Genomic DNA, 7,955 nt, shown 5'->3' on the forward strand with positions numbered 1-7,955 from the left:
TTGTAAGTTCATAATCTCGCATAAGCAAACATATCATAATGAATGCTCATCGACACATACTGACACATGAGTTCATGCAAACGTATTCTAACATGAACATGACTAAGTGTAACAATGATATACGCTCTAGTACTACAATCAAGTGAAGACTAGCGCTATGTGTAACACATACGAGTCCTAATTGCCTATAGTAATCTATAACAGAATAGGCACCTACAATGGATCCAAAGTGACCGTACGGTGCAATGTGCACATATACGTCAAAGCTTGGCCATGGCCTGTGGGAGTGCTAACACCGGTGCAGCAAACGATGAGCAGATAACATAAATGTAAGCATGCCACAATGACTCGATAACTTTAGTCAACACCACATAATTCATGAACATAAATATAATTCAGGCATCCCCTTATAGTAAACTTACATGAGCATCCTGTAGGATTATTTCATACTTTCCTAACCATAAGGCATTTCTTATGAACGTTAATTTAATTATGGCAATCACATAAAGAATTCATTACTGGATTTATAATGGAAACTAAATAAATATATGTATATATAAAAAAAAAGACCCATTCACATTTCATGTCGTCGAGTCGAACCCGCCACGTAGTATCGAGAGTCTTTGCATTGCGTTTCGCCTAGAAATGAAACCATTTATGTAAATATGTAACGTATTAATGTATAAACGTGTTTTTGTACAAAGTACAGTTAATAAAAGAACAATTTTAAAATGAACAAATTTCAAAAAACGGAGGGCGGATTTGGGTCCGGCACGTCGAGAAACCTAATGAGGGACATCGGGTTCCTCAACGCGCTGCCGCACGGGCAGCCACACGCCGCACGCACCGACCACCCTCACAAGTCCACGCGTGCGCCCACGTGTCTGCGAGTACAAATGTACTCGCCTTCTTTGCGAAGCACAAGTTTGGCCTGATTTCTGGGCCAACTTCCAGAGTTAATATCTAGGTCAAATCACCACCAAAATTGATGATACAACAACCAATTTGAAGCTAGAAATGTAGGGAATCAGTTTATACCTATTGAGGGACCAATCATGGTTGGTGTTTGCCAGGAATTTGGTCTGAAAGGGGTCGGATAGCCACTATTTCCATTTCCCAAAAATCTAGAAAAATCTTCTCCCTCGTCTAATCCTCACTAACATTTCCCCATATAACATTCAAGGGTTAAAAAATGGTACCAAATCATGTTTAAAAGGAAAATCAGAAAGATTTCAAGACTTACCATGGTGGCACAATGCTTATGCGCACATAGAGTAGAGAGAGTGTGTTCGCATGGGAAGACCACGAGGTGAAGGATGATATGGTATGGTCTGGCTTGCTAGAATGTCCATCGCCGTGAGTGGCTGGCGGTGGTGTTGGCCACTGCAACTTCTCAGTGTTTCGTCGAGAGAGAAGAGAGTTGTTAAGAAGAGAGGTCAAGAAAGAGATGAAAAGGAATGTGAGAGAGCAGAAGAGAGAGTGACAGAGTGATATGGTTACCTGAGGACTTGCCGGAATACGCAACAAACGACGATGAAGCTCTTTGCTCTACGTTGCACATAGAGCACAGAGAGAGAGTTTGAAGATGAGAGGTGAGGGGTGAGAGAACATGAACTAGTGGTTTGAGAGAGAGAGATAAGGGGTGAGAGAGAGAGAATCATGGCAGTCGATGGTGGTCCATGATTAATCCTAATGGTCGTGCTCGCCGTTCCGGCGAGAGTAGGGTAGTGTGACTTCTATGTTTGTACACAGAGAGAGATGAGAACTCACTGAGAGGAAGAAAAAGTGTGAAGAGAGAGAGAGATGTGACCAATGAATGAACAGCCCGAAAAATGGGAGACACGGAAGAAAGGGAAGAGTATGGGAGACACGAAAATGAATTATTAAAATATTTAAATTATCAAATCAGAAAATAATAATATAATAATATAATAATTTCAAAAAAAGTATAAAATATAAAATAGTAATTTTTCACAAAAGTAATTCTCGTAGTTCCGTAAAATCTTCATCGTAACTTCAATTTTGATTTCGCTTGCACCAATGCATTCGTATCATCATGTACTACGCAAATACGCCAAAATAACGAGTCATAAGTCTCTCTAAAAAATGGTGAACGAAAGTCAAAATCCTTGCCTCTAGGGGCATTTTCATAAATTCACACTTTTAAAATTTATAAAATCGTAGAATTAGGGAAAGGTTGTCACTTGGGATGGGTGAGTGGTTTCATCTGGAAACATTGGAGGCCGACGGCGTCACGAGGGCGAGCATGGATCACAGGGGTTGAGGTCTAGGCCGTCGTCGTGGAATCTTGAAAACTGAGACGGTGGAAGATGGCTAGGAGGGCTCCAGGAATCTCAATGGGTATCTAAAGAAATTCAGCGAAGTGTTTCGACACAAGCCAATGCGAGCTTGGTGCTCAAGCACTAGGCTCTTATAGATCAGGCCCAAATCTGAAACATATATATCCATGTTTTCAGGCCCTAGTCGAGTTCTAGGGTTTTCTTCTTTCTTTTTCCTTTCTTTATTCACACATTTAATTCACATAATAAGAATATTATGAATATAATGCATAAACAATTTATGTAGAATCTAAAATTCGTAAATATTAAAGTTGGGCCATGCATTAAGGTGAAGGTTCATGCAATTAAGGCTGAAAAAAAATATTGAGATAAACACCGTTGTTTTAGAAAAACCTGGATTGTGTGATGAATATTGTGAACATGTTTGTAGAAATTCTTTCTTCAATTTCGGCTTTCATCTTTAAGCTGGATTGCGTGATGAATATTGTGAATGGGTTTGTAGAAATTCTTTCTTTAATTTCAGCTTTCATCTTCAAACTTGTATCACGTTCAACATAAAAGTATATGAATTCAATAAAATCAAAATTTAATCAATTAAAAATAATTGAAACGTAATACTCCCATGATTGAAGATGAATAAAGTCTCTTTAGCACAACATGAAAAGCGTGCTGATAACGTCTTGTGGCCTATATTTAACTGAGGGGTGCAGCCTAGAGAGAAAGATAGTGGAGAATAAGCTTGAGGAATTGTGTATTAATTCCCGAATCCTTGTGCCTTAATTTATAGTAATAAGGAGGAGAGTAACTTACTCTCCAAGTAATACAAAGTCTATAAGGAAAGATCTTCTAAATCCCAAAGGATTCCTAATCTATTTCTACTAAGAATTTACACAATCACAATATTGATAAAAACATGTCACAACAATATATATATTATTTTATACATTAAACTCAAATCTTAGACTTCATCTTAATATGATTTGAGCACAACTTTTTCTGTTTGCTTAGATCATGTACATTGGCTCATCGAAGATTCATTGTTATCTTGTTATCTTGGAGAAGCTGATTTTCCTTGAGATCATATTTGCATTTCTGCATTTCTAAAGTGACAAGGAGAAGCTATAGCCTTCATTATTTGGAAGCCAAATCTGCAAGGGAAAGCATCGTTGTTAGGTACTTAGCTACCACATAGAGAATAGGATATATTCTTAAGTAATTAAGCTTGATTGTACTTATTTGATAGCTTTTTAGTATATCTTGTTCTTTAGTGTGGTTTGCTAAATGAACCCTAATTTTCCAAGTGGATGTTTCTAGGTAATCAATCTTGTTACATATCTAGTTCTTGGTATTTACTCAATTTGTGTTTGCATACAGTTTGATATATTACTTAAGTGAGAAGTTCCGAGTGTAAAGTGTATTATTCATTACTACGAGGAATCAGATCTTGCTTATTGTAAATTTTTGGTTGATAGGAGCATATTTATGCGACTTAGTTGGCTTGTTCTTGTGCATTTATGTCGTGTTTCCTTAGTTATTTTAATGTTTAAAGTCATTTTCGTGTGTTTTCAGATTTTATGGACAAAGTAGGCAAGAAGATGCATTTTGGAGCATTTTGGAGCAAAATGGAGCTTGGAATGCATGTCACATGTTTGGGCCAAAGTGGATGGACGAATTTGAGAACTAAAGAGGCCAAGAATGTGAAGAATTATGGTCCAAAAGATGAAGAACTCAGCCCAAAAATTTGTCACCCCAACTTGCCTTCATTGCCATGCAAAACAACATAGAATTCCCTTTGGATTCCCATGCCATGCTTGATCACTCTTGTCCCCTACATAATTTCTGATTTCATGTTTCAATTCATTTAATTATTACACTTAATTGCTTGATACCTCTTGTTCCCTTCACCCACAAAATTTTATACAACTTTCACAACCATAACATGCACCAATTGATGCTCCATCATTCACATTTGGAATCCCATGCCTTGTGTACCACATGTTGCTGCACCTTTGACCCATTTATTGACACATTTTCACCTCCCTTTCCATCTCTATGCAATGTACACAATCATTCATGCCCCCTAGCTACAAGACCACTCCATTTTACCCTTCACACTTTGCATCATCACTTCATTTTCACCCTTGGACCATTGCACACCACATACACTCTTTGCCGTGCATTCTCCCTAGCCTAACCTGATTCTCTAAGGTTTTTGGGGCCTATATATACATGTTTACACCCCTTGGCAAAGGGTTCACACTCTCATATTCACCATTCATCACAGAAATTCGTCCATACTCACCCTAGGTAGCAAAACACCCCAAAAACACCATTCTAGTGCCTAGAAAACATAACAGCCACTCCACCTTCTTCCACCCTCTTTGCCTAGCTCTCCACCACCCTCCAACCCTCAAACACTCCTCCACACTTACCCTAAACCTTTCCGTACCATTCCCCATCCATTCTACATCATAAAACTACCCAAAAATCCGTCCACAAAGCAATCTGCCGCAAGCAAGCAAAGGAGAATTCTTGGATGCACTTGCTACCCAAGTTGGAGCATTTTAGGTGTTTTCTTTCCTTTGATTTTAATGTCTAATTTTATGTATCTTTGCTTTGTGAGTATGAGGAACTAAACCCCTCTTAGTTAGGGGGTGATTCGAAACCATGTTCATACTTGCAATATGATTTGATTACATCTAGTTGTGATTCATAAGTTGTGAATTCAATTTACTTATCCGATCGTATAAAAAATGATTTGTGTATGTTGGTTGAGAGTGCACGCTTAATTTTCATGCATGAATTTAACTCTAGAATATAAGGGAGTTTCACCTAATCGTTATGAACTTATATTCACAAGTAGTGAAGGTTGCTAGTCACAATCACGTTAAGTAAATTCTTGGCATAAGTTTCATGCAAATCATAGTAACGAGTGCCTCGTCAATGCTTATGTTTTTCATAGAACTTAATGATTCTTGCTTGTATCTCTATTATGCAATTCATGTAGGGAACTTGTAGGGAATGTTTTGGGTTGTCGTATGCAATCATCCAATCCAATAACTTGTGGAAAAATTGAGGGTTAATTAGTGCAATTCACGGTTAATTTGGGGCGTTGAGTATTCATAGCTTATCGAAAAGCAACTGGCAATCGTTTTGTATGCAAGTGTGACATGTGTGGAGAAGAACCTCCTAGCTAGCCTTCCATCCATAAGTTTCATTCAAATTCATTTTACAATCTGTTTTGATTCACTTAAATTTGTCTAAGAATTTGTTTACTTTGTTCTTGTCTTAATTTAATTATTTTCGTCCAAAATCAACCCCATCTTATTTCTTTGAGTCATATTAATTAGAACTTGTCTTAGATTATGTTTTTAAGTGTTTTAGTTCATTAGAAAACCAAAATTCGTCCAAGTTTGTGTTAGAGTCCCAAAACTGCCCAGATTGTGTGTTTAAGGTAGTTTTGAGTGTTTAGGGGCTGTTTTGAGTCTTTTGGTTTGTTTTAGTGTTTTAAAGTATAGTTTTGCATTCTTTGAGTCTAGTTAGTGTTTTAAACTTTGTTTTTACGTTTTCAAGTCAGTTTCCAAGTGATTTAGCAATCCCTCCTAATCCCCGGCCTAGAACGATCCCTACTTACATACTTTACTACAATTGATAAAAAGAGGGTTTAATTTTGTGTGTTAACTTATTTTTCACATCATTGGTCTTTAATGAATCCGAGAAAGATCTATTCTCCCATTCATTTGCATTATCTGTTTCCAGTGTTGGTTTGTAGATAAGGCTGGTTTGTTGGAAGTTGTTAGAAGGTAGCTTATGGAGTAAGCTAGGAAAATTACTATATAAGGAATGAGTTGTAATAATTAGACAGTTATATTGTAATGTTGATTGGTTAATGCACGATATTACTATACAATTATGAAGATGTAGAGAAGGTTTCTAATATTGGTATCAGCCAGTCCAGGATTATTCTTGATCCTTTGATGTTGTATGACTTGCCAAGCTTCCCGGAAAATCAGGGAATCCAGAGTTTCTAATCTGGAAACCATGATCACCTATCTCAAAATTGAGTTCAAGAACAGTCAATAGATGATTCTGGTGCAGCTACAATCATTGGTGGCCAAGGGCAACGATGGTTCTTGCGGCGAGTCCTATGAAGCTATGCCGATGAATTTGAACCTGCAGGATGGAGTAAACCCTACTTTTGGCCCCAATTATTTCGTCGGGATTATGGTTAGAATCCTACCTAGCAAGTGCAATCTCAGTTCTTGAAGATGGACTTCCCAAAATCCTTGGGATGGGTTTATAAAGCTGAGCACTACTTTGAATTCTTCAATATTGAAGACTCAAAAAATGTAAAAATGAAGTCTTTCCACATGAAGGGTGAAGTTGTGCAATGGTTCTAGTGGGCAAGGTGTCTCACAAATTACTCAACTTGGGAAGATTTCATGAAGATCCTTTGTCAAAAATTCAGACCCTCTGAGTTCAAAGATTTCGCAGAGAATTTGGTCAAGTTAAATCAAACAAGAACTCTTTGAGATTATATCTTGGATTTTCGTCGACTATCCAATCGCACAAAAGATATAAGTCTTGCTATTCTCAAATCTTGTTTCATTGGTGGGTTAAAAGCATAATTGAGGCATGATGTGAAGCTTCTTAAACCTAAAGATGTGCTTGAAGCTTCTGCATTTGCCCAACAAATTGATGCCAATCTATCATATTTAAAGGTAAAATCTTGCACAAATCACCCATAATTCAACCTAGTTTTCAATCACTAGTCTTGCAAAATGCCACTAATCAAGCAGTGGTTGATAATCGTCCTAAATTTACCAATGTTCGAAGGTTAGCTCCTGAAGAAGTAGACCATTGTAGGAAAAATAGGCTGTGTTTTCACTACAAAGAGAAATATGTAAGGGGTCACTCTTGTGAGAAGAAGTAATTACTGGTTATTGATGTTCAAGATGTTCAAAATCCTAAGATTGCAGAAGTAGAAAATGAAGAATGGAAAATGAAGAACTAGAAATTTCTGCATGTGCTTTATTGGGCACTCTTGCACATTCTACAATCAATACCGTGAAAGTTTCTGGATTTATCAAGAACTGTCCTATTACAATTCTTATTGATTTAGACAACTCTCATAATTTTGTTGATATTGGTTTAGTTAAGAGATTGACTGGACACACTTTTAATATAAAGATTGCAGAGTGGCTATAAAAGATACCTTGGCTTAAACCACTGTTAAAATTCAAGATTTCAGCTGCATTACATATCTTTATGCAAATCCCTTAAGGCATTGTGAAGTGGTATTGGGAGTTCAATGGCTTCGAACCCTTGGACCAATTCTATGGGACTTTGACAAACTTTACATGCAATTTTCAAAGGGTTTTCAAACCTTCTGTATTACGAGTCAAGGGTCCTCTTTCACTCAAATTGAAGATATATCAGCTTTTCAAATGCAAAAGCTTCTACTGCAAGAAAGCATAGTAAGAGCAGTTATTTACCTTATGGAAACTGATTTTTCCTAATTGCATTATGTGGAAAATTCTATGGCGGATCAACACTCTGAGCATCTCACTGCGTTTCAACAGCAAAAATTACATTTCATATTGGAGGACTTTGAGGTATTGTTTTCAACTCCTTGCACTTTACCTCCAAATAAAG

This window comes from Malus sylvestris, chromosome 3 (genome assembly GCF_916048215.2).
Source record: "Malus sylvestris chromosome 3, drMalSylv7.2, whole genome shotgun sequence".
Taxonomy (NCBI): Eukaryota; Viridiplantae; Streptophyta; class Magnoliopsida; order Rosales; family Rosaceae; genus Malus; species Malus sylvestris.